The sequence below is a fragment of the Ruditapes philippinarum genome, unplaced genomic scaffold, assembly GCF_026571515.1.
Source record: "Ruditapes philippinarum isolate M1 unplaced genomic scaffold, ASM2657151v2 ctg14487_1_1_1_1, whole genome shotgun sequence".
NCBI classification, from domain to species: domain Eukaryota; kingdom Metazoa; phylum Mollusca; class Bivalvia; order Venerida; family Veneridae; genus Ruditapes; species Ruditapes philippinarum.
Window position 1 is genome coordinate 1 of NW_026866265.1, and position 18,883 is coordinate 18,883.

The window sequence follows — 18,883 nt, forward strand, 5'->3', positions numbered from 1 at the left end:
CATGTGTAGTTGTGCACCTCGGTTTCGCTTGTGAATTTATTGCCCTTTTGAGTTAGTGAAAATTTGCAATTTTCACTTTGTGTGGTGGGTAGCTCAAAAGTATTTAAACTAGAGTCTTGAAACTTATATAATTAACAGGAATGTTGATCGCATGTATGTTCACCTTGGGTTTTTAGCTTGTGGATTTATCAAGTATTTTTAGAGTTATTGCCCTTGACTTTGTAAAAACTGTTTCATTATGTTATGTTATTTGTTCGTTATGTGCTTGAGTTAGAATCAACCAACTTCACAGGAGTAATGATCAACATCACTGTGAAGCTATGCACCTGGGATTTTGCATGTGAATTTTGTTCAGTTTTGTTAGAATTATTGCCCTTGACTTAGTATAAATTTGCATTTTTCAACTTGTTCATGTGTTGCTCAACAAGTATTTGACCTGTAGGCCTGAAAATTTACAAGAATGTTGGTCAGCATTTGTAGTTATTCACTTTGGGGTAAGCCTGTGGATTTATTCAGTATTTTTAAAGTTCTTGCCCTTTTCTTAGTAAAAGATTTTGAGTTTTTAACTTTTGGCACATGTAGCCCAAAAAATATTTGACCTAGAGTCATAATATTGACAAAATAGTGAAGTGTGGGGCACCTGTGTCCTATGGACTTTAATTTTAGTTTTAATCAACATTTTAAAAAATGTGTGCTAATACATAGGAAATATGATTTAATAAATATTACCTTGGTTTTATAATAAGTTGGACTGCTTCACTTTGTTGCTGGATACCTTTCATTACAAAATATATATCAATTGACCGCTGAAAATTGAATGTGGTGTAAATACTTAGTAGTTATGGAAAAACTGAATCCATATGATAAAAGATTTTATATATGCATGTTGGAGCATAAAGGTTTTCATGACTTACTTTCTTTTTATATCACATTTTGTTTAAAAGAAGCTGCTGTATAGTTTCTAAGCCAAATTAACCAGCTGTTATTTTCTTTTTCTACAGAATCAAACAATGATGATGAGATCAAATTTGCTGCAAATTGTTTCCTGAAGAGCTACCTAGAATATTGTAAGCAAAAAGTGATTGAAATGGACTCATTTCAAAAGGAAGTGACAATTGTATGCCAGACAGAGCATGCTCATAGCCTTGTATGTGAAGTTTTTATGAAGTATGTTCAGGACCAAAAAGATATTTAAAAGTACAAGAAAAATGCCTCAGAATACCCTCAGGTATGAATTTCTTTGTAAATTGTCCACCTTTCAAGCTCGCTTGAGCATGCTGTACTGTAAAAACTATCAGAAACCATGGCTGTTTGTTGTCTGTCAATTTCATTTTGTTGTCTGCATTATCAAATTTTTACTCCTTCATTTGAATAAAATTTGTGAAGAGCTTAATATCACCTATAGATCTTGTTTCCTTTCCGGAAATGGCCTTATTGTATTCTATAGTGTTTTATCCTCTTAAATGGCCCATGACACCTCGCCAATAATTTGAGCAAGGACATAAATTTGATCCCAAGTAAAATATAATGTTTGCGTTATAGTCATGCAAGAGTATTATTGATTTGTACAAGTATGACAACAAATAGATCTCAAAAAACAAGATTTTGACAGCATAATTATATGCCTAGTATTCATGTCTCTATTTTAAATATTGAAATTCAGCATTTTGTGTAAGCATGGCAACCGAAAGAAAAAACTTTAAATATCTTCTTTTAAAAAATCATAAGAGCTAGAGCTAAGATATTTGGCATGAAACATCTTCTAGTGAGTGTCTACCAAGTTTGTTCAAATTAAATCCCTTGGGTCAAAATTGGCCCCGCCCCGGGGGGTCATTGTTTTTCCCTATATGCATATAGTAAAAACTGAAAAAATCTTCTTTTAAAGAACCCAAAGAGCTAGAGCTAAGATATTTAGCATGAACCATTTTCTAATGGGTGTCTACCAAGTTTGTTCAAATAAAAGCCCTAGGGTCAAAATTGGCCCCGCCCCGGGGGGTCATTGATTTTCCCTATTTGTATATTGTAAAAACTTAAAAAAACTTCTTTTTTAAAGAACCCAAAGAGCTAGAGCTAAGATATTCAGCATGAAACATGTTCTAATGAGTGTCTACCAAGTTTGTTCAAATAAAAGCCCTGGAGTCAAAATTGGCCCCGCCCCAGGGGGTCATTGATTTTCCCTATATGCATATAGTAAAAACTTAAAAAAGCTTCTTTGAAAAAACCCAAATAGCTAGAGTTTAGATGTGAGGCATTAAACATCTTCTAGTGAGTGTCTACAAAGTTTGTTCAAATAAAAGCCCTGGGGTCAAATTGGCCCCGCCCTGGGGGGGGGGTCATTGATTTTCCCTATTTGCATATAGTAAAAATTTAAAAAATCTTCTTTGAAAAAACCTAAATAGCTAGAGTTTAGATATTAAGCATGAAACATCTTCTAGTAAGTGTCTACAAAGTTTGTTCGAATAAAAGCCTTGGGGTCAAAACTGGCCCCGCCCCAGGGGTGTCATTGTTTTTAACTATATGTGTATACTAAAAACTTAAAAATCTTCTTTGAAAAAACCCAAAGAGGCTTGAGCTTAGATGATTAGCATGAAATATCTTCTTATGGATGTCCACCAAGTTTGTTCAAATAAAAGCCCTCGGGTGAAAATTGGCCCTGCCAGGGGAGGGGGGGAGGAGAGATCATTATTTCATTATATGTGTGTAGTAAAAACTTAACATTGTGAAATAAAAACTTAACATTGTGAAACAACTTCTAATGAGTGTCTTCCAAGTTTGTTCAAATAAAATCCCTGGGGTTTAAACTGGCCCCGCTCCGGGGCCCTATATACAGGTGAGCGACCTCAGGGCCATCATGGCCCTCTTGTTAATTTCTTGGTGTATTATCTTCATACTTGGCCACAACAACCCTTGGGACAAGACCTTTCAGTAGACCACACTAACCTTGACCTTCATCAATAAATGACCTTGACCTTCAAGGTTAAAAGTCCAAATTTTGCTTGTTCATGCTGTTATTGGCTGTAACTTTGTTATTTTTGGATGGATTGTCTTCAAACTTGAACATAATAATCTTCAAGGATATCCCTTAAAAATAAACTGACAGACCTTGACCTTCACTCATAAATGACCTTAACTTTGAAGGTCAAATTATTGAAATTTTCATGTTTTTGGCTATTATTGGCTGTACTTTGTTATTTTTGAATGGATTGTCTTCAAACTTGAACATAATAATCTTCAAGGATAACTCTTAAAAATAACCCGACAGACCTTGACCTTCACTCATAAATGACCTTGACTTTGAATGTCAAATTATTGAAATGTTCATGTTTTTGGCTATTATTGACCTTCACTCATCAATGACCTTGACTTTGTTTTACTGGCTGTTTCTTTGCTATTATTGAAGGGATCAACTTCATATTATAACAGAACATACTTAAAGACAAGACCTTGTTGTTTATTGTGACTTCACCACGTGACTCCACCACGTGACTCTACCACGTGTCTCCGCTTTGTGACTTCCACGTGACTCCACCACATGACACCGTCACGTGACTCCACCACATGACTCCACCATGTGACGCCACATGACTTCCACGTGACACCACCACATGACACCACCATGTGACTGCACCACTTGACTGCACCAATTGACTCCACCACGCGACTCCACCACGTGACACCACCATGTGACTCCGAATTGCGTGTCTCTATTTATATATATATAAATCAGTAAATTTATATATATAAAATATATAGACAAAACTAATGTGACAAGACAGAATGATTAATTTTATAAAAAGGAAACGTTAATATTTTGTTCAAACATTTCTTTGTTTGCTTTTTTTGCGGTGGCTCTTGTTCATACCAGTTCTGGTTGCAAAGATGATTTTCGGTCAACTTTTGTTATGTGTGATGAAATGCTCTAATTGTTATCATTCATATTTCCATTGTTGTATTTGAAAATAAACAGTTGAAATTAAAGTTTCAATTGAGAACTTCCGTGACCTGGTGTTGCTTGATAATCACATGAGATATATTTACTTTAAGTTTTTATGCTCCCCAAAGGGAGAGCATATATAGTCGCCACCTTGTCCGTCTGTTGTCTTGTCTGGAGCATATTTTGAAAATCCTTGGATATAATATGTTTAAACTTCATACAGTGATAGAGGGCATTGAGGGGGAGTGCAGTGTCTAAGAACCATAACTATTTTGCCCATTTTTGAATTATCTCCCCTTTAGAAAAACCTTGTCCGGGACATAAGTCTATAACTATAAGAGATATCAACATGAAACTTTGTAGGTAAATAGATCTCAATGGGTAGATGTGCAGTGCACAAGAACCATAACTCTTTTTTGCCTAATTTTGGAGTTATTGCCCTTTGTTAATTTTAACACTTTGAACAGAACATCACTCTAAAATTATAAGAGATATCAACATGAAACAATGTAGGTAAACAGATCTCAATGGGAAAATGTGCAGTGCACAAGAACAATATTTTGCCCGGTTTTAAGCTCGACTATACGAAGTATATTGAGAGCTGTCCTACTCACCCCGGCGTCGATGGTGGCGTCGGCGTCCAGATTTCAGATTAAAGTTTTGGTGCAGTAAAATATTTTTCACTATAACTTTTTCATTTCTGAAGATATCAACATCATAAATTGTTAATAAAATAACCTTTTATTAAAAATGAAAGGCTATTCATATAAGTGCTCATGTCCATATATTAAAACAGAGAAAGGATAACATCCAGAAGTTATCAATTTTAATCACTTGAAATATATGCAGTTAGTTATACAGTTAAGCCTAATGGAAGGTTTAAAGAGGGACAGTATTTGTTACTGTAAGAGATATGCATTTAATGTGTAAACACTCACACAACTCAATCTTTATTATATGATATAGACTATTTGAGATTTTTTTTACTTTTATACTATACATTATAGTATTCTTTCTACAAAATTATGAATTACATCCAAGTACCAATGTTAATAACTTAATAGGATGTTATATTTGTTTTTAATGGAAACTGGGAATTATTAATGTAATGTGCATGCATGTGTATCTTAGTATATGGATATAATGTGTATTTCTGAATTTAAAGACTTGTGCACTAAATTTTATAATGGGTGATTTATGTGCCACATGAAAGCCAACAAAGTACAAAAAGTAACCGGGCGCCAGATGAAAACATGAAAATACAATCTATCACAAAGTTGTTCGTTTGTTGCATTTTCATGTTTTCGCCTGGTGCCCCTGATGCAAAATACAAATCAGTCTTCACAACATTTCTTATGAAAGAAAAAAAGGTTAGTTTTTTTATCTGTACAAAAAATAGATATTGTTATAATCACTTTCAAATTTAACTGTTATAAATAATGGCACAACCAATAACTGTCTAAGCCCTTTTATACAATATATAAATTGTTATTTTGATAATGACTATGAGTATGTAAGGTTTTATTTTCTTATCTGTTTAATTAATCTACCTGTTAATTTAAAGATCTAAAAGTATCTGTCACGGGTTAGAACTGTTCACTATTTAGGGGAGAAAATGAGTAAGCGGCCAGATAGCTCAATAGCTACAGCCGAGGTACATTATTCTGTGGGTCACAGGTTCGAGTTCTGGTCAAGCTGAAAGTTTTTCTCAACCCGTGACTGCATACAACCCTGAGTTTAATTCACTATGATCTGTAAACATCAGAAATTCAAGGACACAAATCAATATAGTAGGGAAATATGTTGTGGTTTAGAACTGTTTCATTATTAAAGAGAAAATGTGTAGCCGGCCAGATAGCTCAGTTGGTTTTCTGACAGTCATGGGTTTGAGTCATGTCAGGCAGTTTCAGTCAGGGTTTAGAAGTGGTTTTTCAACTGACACATGTTTGATTTATTTAACAGATTTTATTAAATTTGAAATGGACAAAGGCAGTATTGCATGATACTTTTAGATCTACAAAAGGCATTTGATACAGTTGATCACACTATACTGCACATGAAGAAGTTCTTCTTCTTCTTCATGAAACTTCAAGCATCTGCCATAGGTAATGACATTCTTACATGGTTCAAGTCTTATCTCTTATAGACAGCATCTGGTGTATGTGGCTGGTACTCATTCTTCTACTGCTCTGACTACCTATGGTGTCCCCCTGAGGTTCATTTTAGGTCCTCTTTTATGTCTAATATATGTCAATGACATGTCTGCGACCCTAAGCAATAAGCTTTTATTACATGCTGATGATTCAGGTATCCTTGTATCTGGTAAAATAAATCTGGAGAAATTCTCTTTTATGCCATGAGTCTTATAAGATTGGTTAATTGACTATAAATTGTCTCAGTATCTTGGAAAGTCAGAGTCTATTCTTCTTGGTTTAAGTTTCAACTTACACTGGGCCTAGCCTCCAGGTCAAATGTAATGGTACTGCTATAAAGTTCACATCTTTTGTTACGTATTTAGGTGCAAAACTTGATCAAATTTCTTTGGCGTCGCCTTTGATGCTTTGCATCAATGCTTTTTAACCAGGTTTTCCGAAGGAAAAAAACTGGTTATTAGATTGAGGTATGTCGGCGGGCGGGCGGGCGGCGGATTGGCGGGCGGGGGGGCGTAAACAATTTCTTCTGTGCGCAACTCCTCCTACATTTCTCAACGGATTTTGATCAAACTTTCACAGAAGCTTTGTCATCAAGTGCCCTGGCGCATATAGCGATTCACCTGTGTGTATGTATGTGTGTGTGTGTGTTTGTGTGTGTGTGTGTGTGTGTGTGTTATATAGATTATATAGTGAACTTAAAAAATCTTCTTGTGAAAAACCACAAGTCTTATTTCAACCAAACTTGGCAGGATTGATCCTTGGGTGAAGGGCTTCCAAAGTTGTTCAAAGAATTTCATTCCATGCAAAAATCTGGTTGCCATGGCAACCAAAAGGAATTATAAGAATAAATTTTAAAAATCTTCTTGTAAAGATCCAAAAAGCCTAGAGCTTAGATATTTTGCATAAGGCATTGTCTGGTAGACCTCTACCAAGATTTTCAAATTATAGCCCTTGGGTTTAAAAAACGGCTCCGCCCCGGGGGTGGTTATTGATTTTCACTATATTTACATATAGTAAAAACATAAAATACCGTCCTGTAAAGACCCTAAAGGCCTAGAGCTTAGATATTTTCATAAGGCATTGTCTGGTGGACCTCTACCAAGATTGTTCAAATTATAGCCCTGGGGTCAAAATCGGCCCTGTCCCTGGGGTCATTGATTTTCACTATATGTACATATAGTAAAAACTTAAAATCCTTCTTGTAAAGACCCAAAAGGCCTAGAGCTTAGATATTTTGCATAAGGCATTGTCTGGTAGACCTCTACCCAGATTGATCAAATTATAGCTCGGGGTAAAAATCGGCCCGCCCCGGGGGTCATTGGTTTTCCTTATATGTATATAGTAAAAACTTAAAAAATCATCTTCTCTAAATTTACAAAGGCTAAAGTTAAAATATTTTTCATGAAACATTATGTAGTGAACCTCTAGCAAGATTATAGCCCTGGTGTCAAAATTGGCCTGGCCCCACCCCCAGGGGTCATTAATTTTCACTATGTACATATAGTAAAAAAATTAAAAAAATCTTCTTGTCTGAAGGTACAAGGCTTAGAGCTTTGATATTTGGTATATAATATCATCTATGGGTCCTCTACTAAAGTTGTTTTAATTTTGCCCCTAGTGTTAAAATTGCCCTGCCCCAGAGGTGATATATGTATAAAGTAAAAATCTGAAAAATCTTCTTCTCTGAATTGAAAAATCTTCTCTGAATTGACAAATGATAGAGGTTAAATATATGGCATGAGACTTTGCGCAAGATTGTTCAAATTATAGCCCTGGGGTCAAAATTGGTCCCGCCCCGGGGATCATTGATTTTCATTATGTACATATAGTAAAAAAATAAAAAATATTTTTGTCTGAAGGTAAAAGGCATAGAGCTTTGATGTTTGCTATATAATATCATCTATAGGTCCTCTACAAAAGTTGTTCAAATTTTTCCCTTGTGTCAAAATTGGCCCTGCCCGGGGGCAGTGATTCTCATTATGTACACATAGTAAAAACAGAAAATAAAACAAATGTTTTCTGAATGGGAGAAAGCTACAACATAGATATTTGACTTGAAATGTTGTTTGGTTGACTGTGTCAAGTTTGTTATGAATTACATCCTTGGGTCCAAAATTTTGCCTTGCCCAAGGGGACAGTGACCTACTTTCTTGTCCTTTGATGTACAGCAATGAAATTTTGACCATGTGCACAGTTTTAGTTGTAAAATTGAACTTTGATATCAGGTGACCTAGATTTTGATGATGTGACCTACTTTCTTGTCCTTTGATGTACAGCTATGAAATTTGAACCATGTGCACAGATTAAGATGTAAAGTGAACTTTGATTTCAGCTGACCTAGATTTTGACAAAGTGTCTTACTGTGTTGTCCTTTGATGTAGTCATGAAATTTAGGCTGTGTGAAATATGACCTTCACCACCAAATTCACTAGACTCGAGTCCTACTCTGATCTTTTTTTGAGTTAACAACAGATTAAACCACTAATCTGATAATAAGAATTAGATAGGTCAGGGATATATGCATTATGGCAATCTTCAAAATTGTTTAGAAACAAAGAAAATCTGTTCCTACACTACTATTTAGTGTTGTATTAATGCGGTGGCATAGCATTTTTCTCAAATGCAATCTTGTTTCTCCTTATATAGAATATATAGTGAACAATTTCTTCTGTGCGCAACTCCTACATTTCTCAACGGATTTTGACCAAACTTTCACAGAAGCTTTGTCATCAAGTGCCCTAGCGCATATTGTCGGGCTTTTGTAATTGGATAATTTTTACCTAATTATGGCCCTTTGTTTTTTTCCTTATACAGAATATATAGTGAACAATTCCTTCTGTGCGCAACTCCTCCTACATTTCTCTAGGGATTTTGACCAAACTTTCACAGAAGCTTTGTCATCAAGTGCCCTGGCGCATATTGTCAGGTTTTTTTTTAATTGGATAAAAGTTGCCATAATTATGGCCCTTTGTTTTTTTTCCTTATATAGAATACATAGTGAACAATTTCTTCTGTGCGCAACTCCTACATTTTTCAACGGATTTTGACCAAACTTTCACAGAAGCTTTGTCATCGAGTGCCTTGGGGCATATTGTCAGGATTATGTGATTGTATTATATTTGACCTAATTATGGCCCTTCGTTTTTTTCCTTATACAGATTATATAGTGAACAATTTCTTCTGTGGGCAATTCCTCCAACATTATTCATGATTTACATTGCACATAGTTACATTGTTTGTTGCTGGTATTTGTATTTCAACTACAACATATTTATCTACAATGGTGATAATTGAAAACCTGGTTTCGTGGCATTGCCATGTTTCTTGTCTTGTTTTATAATGGATTGTCTTAAAATTTGAATATAATAATCTTTAAGGATAGACCTTCAAATTGACTGGAAAGAACCTGACCATTACTCATAAATGACATTGACTTTGAAGGTGAAGTCATTGAAATTTTCAATTTTTCCTGTAACTGGCTATAACTTTGTTTGAATGGATTGTCTACATATTGTAACTGAACATTCTTTAGGATAAGACATTCATGTACAGTCGAACTTCGTTCGCTCGAACTCGGAGGGCCTGTGAAAATTTGTTCGAGAGATCGGTAGTTCGAGCCAACCGAGGTTGAAAAATAAGATCGTACACAGAGGCATATACCTGTTTGAATGTTACCTTTGTTTTTATCCATCTGTATTGTTGTTACATTGTAACAATGATCGATGAATTCAATAAAAATAATACAGTCTTCTTTATCTTATTTTGTTATACACAATATAATACATAGTTTACATTTATCGTGAATCACAATCTAAAAATAGCACAGGCAAGTCTGTTCATTTATCATGGATCACAATCTAAAAATAGCACACACAAGTATCAATCTATTAATAGAGCAAGATATTATAGCACATGTCAATACACAATTATCGGGAAAAGTCATTTAAAAGTTCTTAATATTTCACAAGCTTTCATAGCTTCCCCAGTTCATCATCTTCTTCCGTTTCTGTTGGATCACTTTCAATTGAGTTCCGTGCCGAAACTAAGTCCTCAATAATGTCTCTATCACATGTTTCAGCACATCTCACTCATTTCTTTTAATATCATTAATTACCATTAATATGCGTTTTGTTTGCATCTTAAATAAAAACGGTCGGTAAACAAAACAAACAAATCGATGAGCGAATATCACCTGTCTTTTTTGTATAATTCAACCTTAATTGCCCTTTATCACAAGGTGTTAAAAACACGAGACGCCGACTGTCACTAATTAGCGGATCGTTCACAGCTTTTGATTTTTTTTTGTGTTCGACCGAAAACGTGTGATTTTCACTATAAATTCTATTGGAGGGACCGAACAACCTGTTCGAGAGTTCGAGCGATCAGTGTTCGAGCGATCCGAGGTAGAACAATATATGTTATATAGGGAATTCGCCGGGACCGGACGATGATTTCGAGCGAAGGGAGGTGTTCGAGCGATCCGAGTTCGAGCGAACGAAGTTTAACTGGATATCAAATTCAAATTGACTTTAGCTCTTTTAATAACCTTGACCTTGTAAGGGTTATATCATTGAATTTTCACTGATTTTTGCTGTAATTGACTGTAACTTGGTATTTAAGAAATGGATTATCCTTACACTTTGTCAAAACATAATATTAGACAAGACCTTCTATCAGGTTGAACCCACCTTAAGTTTTAAATGACCTTTACAATCAAGGTTAGATAATTAAATTTTGGTTAAATTGTTATTACTTTGTTATTTTTGTAAGGATTTGATTTCTGTCCGTCCGTCCGCACTCACAGGAGAGTAATTATGTGGCTAGAGGCACAATAGGTAACTGTTCTTTCTCTTTGATGTCATTCATTCCGTAATGCTTTTATGTGGCTATTTTCTTTTGTGTGGCTAAAAAGAACAATAGAGAGAACAATAGAGTAGCCACATAATTATTCTCCTGTTAGAACGTCCGTCTGTCCGTCCGTTTTCTTGTCCGGAGCATAACTTGAAAACCCTTTGAGATAATTTGTTTAAACGTCATACAGTGGTAGAGGGCATTGAGGGGGAGTGCAGTGTCAAAGAACCATAACTCTATTTTGCCCGGTTTTTGAATTATCTCCCCTTATAGAAAAATCTTGTCCGGGGCATAACTCTAAAACTATAAGAGATATCAACATGAAACTTTGTAGGTGAATAGATCTCAATGGGTAGATGTGCAGTGCATAAGAACTAAAACTCTTTTTGTCCTAATTTTGGAGTTATTGCCCTTTGTTAATTTTAACACTGAACTTTGTTCGGAACATAACTCTAAAATTATAAGAGATATCAAGATGAAACATTGTAGGTAGATAGATCTCATTAAGTAGAAGTGCAGTGCAAAAAAAACCATAACTCTGTAAAGCCTCATTTTTTAATTATCTCCCCTTATAGAAAAATCTTTTACTGGACATAACTGTAAAACTATAAGAGATATCAACATGAAACTTTGTAGGTAGATGTATCTCAATGGATAGATGTATAGTGCACAAGAATTATAACTCTGACTTGCCTAATTCTGGAGTTATTGCCATTTGTTTATTTTTACTTTTTGAATTTGTCCGGAACATAACTCGGAAACCATAAGAGATATCAACAAGAAACTTTGTAAGTTGATAGATAACAGTGATTAGAAGTGCAGTGGAAAGAACAGTAACTCTGCCTTTCCTAATTTTGGAATTATTGCACTTTGAACTTTTTCCAGGGACATAACTCTGAAACTACAAGAGGTGTACTTTCCTGTGTCCAAAACCAGCTCTTGTTTGTTATTGGCTATAACTTTTGTTGTTATTAATCAGTGGATTAACTTCATATTGGGGCGCAACATCTTTAAAGTCAAGACCATTATGTATATCAAACTCATATTGACCTTTACTCATGTAAGACCTTGACCTTGAAGGTCAAATTGTTTCATTTTCACTGATATGGCTATAATTGGTCTAAACTTAGTAATAAATTCATACTTGCACAAAACCTTCTTGATAAGACATTTTTAAAGGTTCAATTGACCTTGATTTTCAGCTCTAAATGACATTGATCGTCAAGGTTAAAGTATTAGATTTTGGTTAAGTAAATGTCATAATTTTGTTATTTATGTACAGATTTGATTCATATGTTGACAAAACAACACTTGTTACCAAACAGACATGTCGAATAATTCAGATATGACTTTAACCTTTAAATAAATGACCTTGACGGTCACATATTTGATTTTTAGCTCACTTGTCACAAAGTGACATGATGAGCTTTTGTGATCGCTTTGTGTCCGGTGTCCGGCCGGCGTTTGTCTGTCCTTACCAACATTTGTGATTTAAGAGGAAAATAAGCTCATTTGAACTACATCTGGACATAAGTCCATAAGCTCATAAAAACCAAATATAGCTCACAATATGAATTTTATGAGTTTCTGTTCTTTATTTAACCCTTTACTTCATATAACTGTGTTTTGAAGGATCCTCGACCCCCCTCCCCCATTTTGAGGCCTCAAACAGTGAAAAAATGCCCTATTTTGGCCCCAAACACTTTATTGTTTGAGAAATGATAATAAAAAAATGACCACTTTTTCGGGGCCGTTCCCAATCAAAAAGGTACATCAGGGGGTTGCCAGAAGGGGGATGTGCCCCCCTCTGTTTCAGGGGTTTAAAGGGGGCAGTAGCCCCGTCATTGCTGCCCCCTTCATTGCCAAGAAAATTTTGGACATGTGACAGGCTAAAAATTGCCTCAGGGCGATCGTAAGATAACGTGTAACCAACGCTGAAAAGCCTTTAACTCTATTTCAATCCATTCAATCCATTGAGAAGTTGCAGCACTTTAAAATCAATTTTGATGAAAAAAAACAATGCTGAGAAGTGATTTTTGGCAATTTTGAGACGTCCCCTTTTGCCAATGTTACAGGAAATTTAAGATTGAGCATGCTGTTACAGAGGCTATGTTCCAGTCAACATTTGAACCAAGTTTCATCAGTATTGAAGCATTTTTATACGCCCGTTTGAAAAACGGGACGTATTATGGGAACGCCCCTGGCGGGCGGGCGGGCGGGCGGCGTCCAATTTTGTCCGGAGCATATCTCCTACATGTATGGAGGGATTTTAATGAAACTTCATATAAATGTTCACCACTATGAGGAGCAGTGTCGCGCACATGAACCAGGTCTCTAGGTCAAAGGTCAAGGTCACACTTAGAGCTCATTGAAAAATGCTTGTCCGGAGCAAAACTTCCACATGTATTGAGGGATTTCAATATTACTTGGCACAAATGTTCACCATTGTGAGGCGGAGTGTCGCGTGCAAGATTCAGGTCCTTGCGGCCAAGGTCAAGGTCACACTTAGAGGTCAAAGTTCAGATAAAAATATGAAGATGTGTATATGGACCATTTAGTCATCATTTATTGAGGGATTGTAACACAAATGGTCATTATCAAGACTATGGCTGTGATACATATAATTTAGGTCAATATATACAAGGTCAAGGTCACTAAAGATGATGAAATATCCAGATTTTGTAAATAGAATTTAATCAAAGGGAGACAACAAAGTTATTACTTTGTTCATAAATGACTTACACAATTACTCCCCTTGATCTATTTTCTAAAAATAGAATTTAATCAAAGGGCATGAAATAATCCTCTTTCTTGGACTTGAGTATGTTGTAAAGAATGTAACATTTATTTACACATGTTTCATTCATTGGTCAAGATACTTAACTGTGATAACTATGGTGTTCTGTAGACTTGGTATTTGTTCATAAAGATCATACAGTAATTACCTTATCAAATGTAAATACTTTCTCATAGAAATTTAATTATATTTTAATTTTCAAGTAAATATCAGTTCAGCTCATTCAAAGATTAAGAATTGTAATGAAATGTATTTCCCTAGAATAAAATCTTAAATCAGAATTTTTTAGTTATTAAATTACATGTACTTTTTATACGCCCGTTTAAAAAAAGATAAAAATATGAAGATGTGTATAGGGACGATTTAATCATCATTTATTGAGGGATTGTAACACAAATGGTCATTATAATGACTACGGCTGTGACACATGTACTTTAGGTCAATATATGCAAGGTCAAGGTCACTAAAGATGGTGAAATATCCAGATTTTGTCTGGAGCATATCTCCTACATGTATGGAAGAATTTTTATAATACTTTATGGAAATGCTCACCACCATGATATGTATTGCTCCATGCATGATCCAGGTCTCCAGGTCAAAGGTCAAGGTCACACTTAGAGCTCATTGAAAAACGCTTGTCCGGAGCAAAACTTCTACATTCATAGGGGGTTTTCAATATAACTTGGCACAAATGTTTTTCATTGTGAGGCTGAGTGTCGCATGCAAAATTCAGATCCCTGGGACCAAAGTCAAGGTTACACATAGAGGTCAAAGTTCAGATAAAAATTTGAAGATGGTTATAGGGACCATTTAGTCATCATTTATTGATGGATTGTAGCACAAATGGTAACTATCATGACTACAGGTGTTACACATTTAATTTAGGTTAATATTTGCAAGGTCAAGGTCACTGGAGATGATTAAATATCCAGATGTTGTCCGGAGCATATTTTCTACATGCATGGAGGAATTTTAATGTTACTTTTATAGAATTGTTCACCACCATGAGACGTAGTGCCCTGCACATAAATCAAGTCTCTAGGTCAAAGGTGAAGGTCACAGTTAGAGCTCATAGAAAAACACTTGTCTGGAGCAAAACTTCTACATGCATAGAGGGATTTCAATATAATTTGGCACAAATGTTCATCATTGTGAGGCTGAGTGCCGTGCATAAAATTCAGGTCCCTGCGACCAAGGTCAAGGTCACACATTCTGTGCATATCTTCCCTATTGATTTGTTTTAAGGTTCATTTAACAACACAGTGCCAAGAATAAAAACTTGCTTGCTAGATAACACTTTTCCATAATGCCCCCATCTCCATCTAAAGCTTTTTTGTAAACGGGCGTATTTTGTGACTATGGCACCCTTGTTCATCATAAGTTTCATAGCAGTTTGAACTTGTAACAGGAGGCTCTTCAATGAAAACAGCAATTCATAATATGCTCATGAAGGAAAGGGTTAACTTAGGAATGAAGCTCATAACTCTCATATGTTAGCTCAGACATCCATCCGTCCGTAAACTTTTACTTTAAAAGACGTCTCCTTTTTACTTTAAAAGACATCTCCTCATAAACAGCTAAGCCAATTGCATCCAAACTTTACAGGAATGTTCCTTTGGTAGTCAACTTTAAAAATTGTTAAAAGAATTTAATTCAAAGCAGAAAGAAAAAACTTAAAAATATCTTCTTTTAGAGAACCGAAAGAGCTAGAGCTAAAATATTTGGCATGAAACATCATCTAGTCAGTGTATACCATGTTTGTTCAAATAAATGCCCTAGGGTCTAAACTTGCCCTGCCCAGGGGGTCATTGATTTGCCTTATTTGTATATAGTAAAAACTGTTAAAAAATCTTTAAAAAAAACTGAAAGAGCTAGAGCTTAGATATTAAGCATTAAACATCTTCTAGTGGGTGTCTACCAAGTTTGTTCAAATAAAAGCCCTGGGGGTAAAATTGACCCCGCCCCAGGGGGTCATTGATTTTCATAATTTGTATATAGTAAAAACTTTAAAAAATCTTCTTTTAAAAAGCCAAATAGCTAGAGCTTAGATATTAAGCATGAAACATCTTCTAGTGCGTGTCTACCAAGTTTGTTCAAATAAAAGCCCTGGGGTCAAAATTTGCCCTGCCCCAGGTGGTCATTGTTTATCCCTTTATGTACCTCCATTTATATTGTTGTTTTTTTTTCGTTCTGTTTTTAATTGAGCTAAAAATTATGTTTTTCTTGCATAATTCTAAATTTCAATATTCTTCTGACGTTTTTGATTTATGAATAAAAAAAGTCAAGCATGGCAGTTCTTGCATGAATATTATAGCTACTTTTACATAGAATTTCTTAAAAGCTAAAGGTAATTTAGGACCATTATGCCTCAGAAATGCTATTTAATTTCTCTTTCTACAGAAGAAAAAAATAATTTCTTTCTGAAGCATTTCATTTTAATGAAAACTTATAGCACAATAATCTGCGATTAACTTTTAACTCGTGTAAGATGTTATATACCTTTTGACTGAAAATAAGGAGTATATAAATTACTTAGGACTAGTGTTAAAGTGTTGACTGGTTTTTAGTAGGTGGGGGATGCAAATTCATTTTAAAACAAGAGCTGTCACAGAAAGTGACAAATGCCCCCGAAGAATTCTAGTTATAAACCACCTATTAAATGTTAAGTGTGGTGGTAAAAACTGACAAAGTTTGAATCCCAGCAGTGACTTTTAAGTTAGACAAAGGAACCTGGGTCTTGTTCACAAATCATTGTCCATCTATTGTCACTCAATATTTTAAAATAAAAATTGAAACTTCCATGTGTTCATGTATATGGAAGTTACAGAGCGGACACAACAACCACCATTTTAAATGTATATAACATAAATATTTAAAAAGTTTAAACCCCAGCAGTGACCTTGAACAAAGGCGTAGGAACAGGGATCTTAAGGGCAACACATGATAGAATCTACATTTATGATTATTTCATATGTGAAATCAAAAATATAATGCTTTCATGCATATTAGTTTCAGAGCAGACACGACCATCTCTGCCTATATGTATATTGACATCAAAATTGATAAAAGTTTGATCCCCCACAGTGACCTTGACCTAAGCCGTAGAAACCAGAGTCTTTTCGGCGGCACATCATACATCTATGGTTATTTCATATATAAAAGAAAGATTGCAATCCTTCCATGCATACTGAAGTTTTGGAGTGGACACGACCACCACCTTATATATTTATATAACATAAAAAATGACAAAGTTTGAACCGCCACTGTGACCTTGACCTTAGTCGTGAAAACCAGAGTCTTTTTTGCGGCACACCTTACATCTATAGTTAATTAATATGTGAAAGAAAAATAACAATCCTTTTATGAATTTGAAGTTTCAGTGAGGACATAACCACCACCTTCTATATTTTTAACACATAAAAATGACAAAGTTTGAACCCCCCACAGTGACCTTGACCTTAATGGTAGAAACCAGTCTTGTTCACGACACACCATACATCTATGGTTATTTCATATGTGAAAGAAAAATTACAATCCTTCCATGCATACTGAAGTTTTAGAGCGAACACGATCACCACCTTCTATATTTATATAACATAAAAAATGATAAAGTTTGAACCCCCACAGTGACCTTTACCTTTATCGTAGGAACCCGAGTTTTGTTCGGGACACACAATACATCTATGGTTATTTCATATGTGAAAGAAAAATTAAAATCTTTTCATGCATACTGAAGTTTTAGAACAGACACAACCACCACCTTCTATATTATATACCATAAAAAATGACAAAGTTTGAACCCCCACAGTGACCTTGACCTTAGTCGTAGAAACCCCAGTCTTGTTCACCATACAATTAAAATCCTTCCATGCATACTGAAGTTTCAGAGCTGACACGACCACCACCTTCTTTATTTATATAACATTAAAAATGACAAATTTTGAACCCCCACAGTGACCTTGAACTTATTCGTAGGAACCAGAGTCTTGTTCGTGACACACCATACATCTATGGTTCTTTCATATGTGAAAGAAAAATTACAATCCTTCCATGCATACTGAAGTTTTAGAGCGGACACGACCACCACTGTCTATATGTATAAAGCGGGACTGACAGACAGACGGACGGTTCGATTTTAATATGCCACCCTTCGAGGGCATAAAAACAATTTTATTAATTCATGATTTGAAAACAATCATCGATTATTTGGTAAAATATGTTTAATACTATAGTTTTCTGATTTCAGGAAGGAATGACTGGAAAACATGTGGCCATGTTCAAAAGAATTGTTGGGGCCTCATATCATTCAATGAAAGAGATTTACATTGTCACACATTGGACATAAAGAAGTGCTGTGCCTGCCAAATTGGCCGTAACTTGTCACTTGTACCAGGAGGAAGAATTTGAACTTTATAAATCCAATGTCAGATATTGCAAGACTTTTGAAAAATTTACACAATTGGGGAAAAGGGCATTGTGTATATCTTCAGATAAATTACTTGACAGTGTGTAGCTTCTCACACTTCTGACAGTCAAGATCTAATTGTATTTTATTTATTATTTTGTAATTTTATTTACTATAACAACTAGTGTAATATCTATATGTTTTACTTTTGATAATTTTAATATTACTATGTTTTTCTTAAATTCTTTTGCTTTAAATATTTTTTAGTTTTATAATTACCATTTTATTGATTGTGTAAATTTCTGATACTTAATTTTTCAAACTTGCCAAAATTACTTTAGTATAATAACATTATAGTTAAAGAAACCATCAAGTCAGCTTGGGCTATTATTGTCTGAAAATGTATGTGCTGGCTTAAATTCTATAAGTGTTTCTTTAACAATGTAGTTTTATCAACTCATACTAGAATGACATATCTTAGTAAGCAGTGTCAATCCCTTAAGCAAAATATCAGACCCTTAATTGATTATAACACAAAGATAGGTATGAAACCCTAGTTCCTGTGTTTGTTCTACAATTATCTTTCCTGGGGAAATAAAGCTAATTTTTATACCAAAAGACAAAGCTGAAGTCATTTTAACTTTGGACTTACGATTAAATGTTAAACAACTTTTTAAAACTGTCTTTTTTATCTAATCCAGATATGTGATACTTTTATTTTCAAATGTACAATTTAGAATATT

The 18,883-nt window shown here is 34.8% G+C and overlaps 1 long non-coding RNA gene across 1 annotated transcript; it reads left to right on the top strand.

Annotated features, from left to right (window-relative positions):
- The first annotated feature begins 1,005 nt into the window (after positions 1-1,005).
- Positions 1,006-18,572, top strand: LOC132731961 (uncharacterized). Its single transcript, XR_009625961.1, has 2 exons — positions 1,006-1,228; positions 17,982-18,572. It is a non-coding gene; the product is annotated as an uncharacterized LOC132731961 (long non-coding RNA).
- The last annotated feature ends 311 nt before the right edge of the window (positions 18,573-18,883 follow it).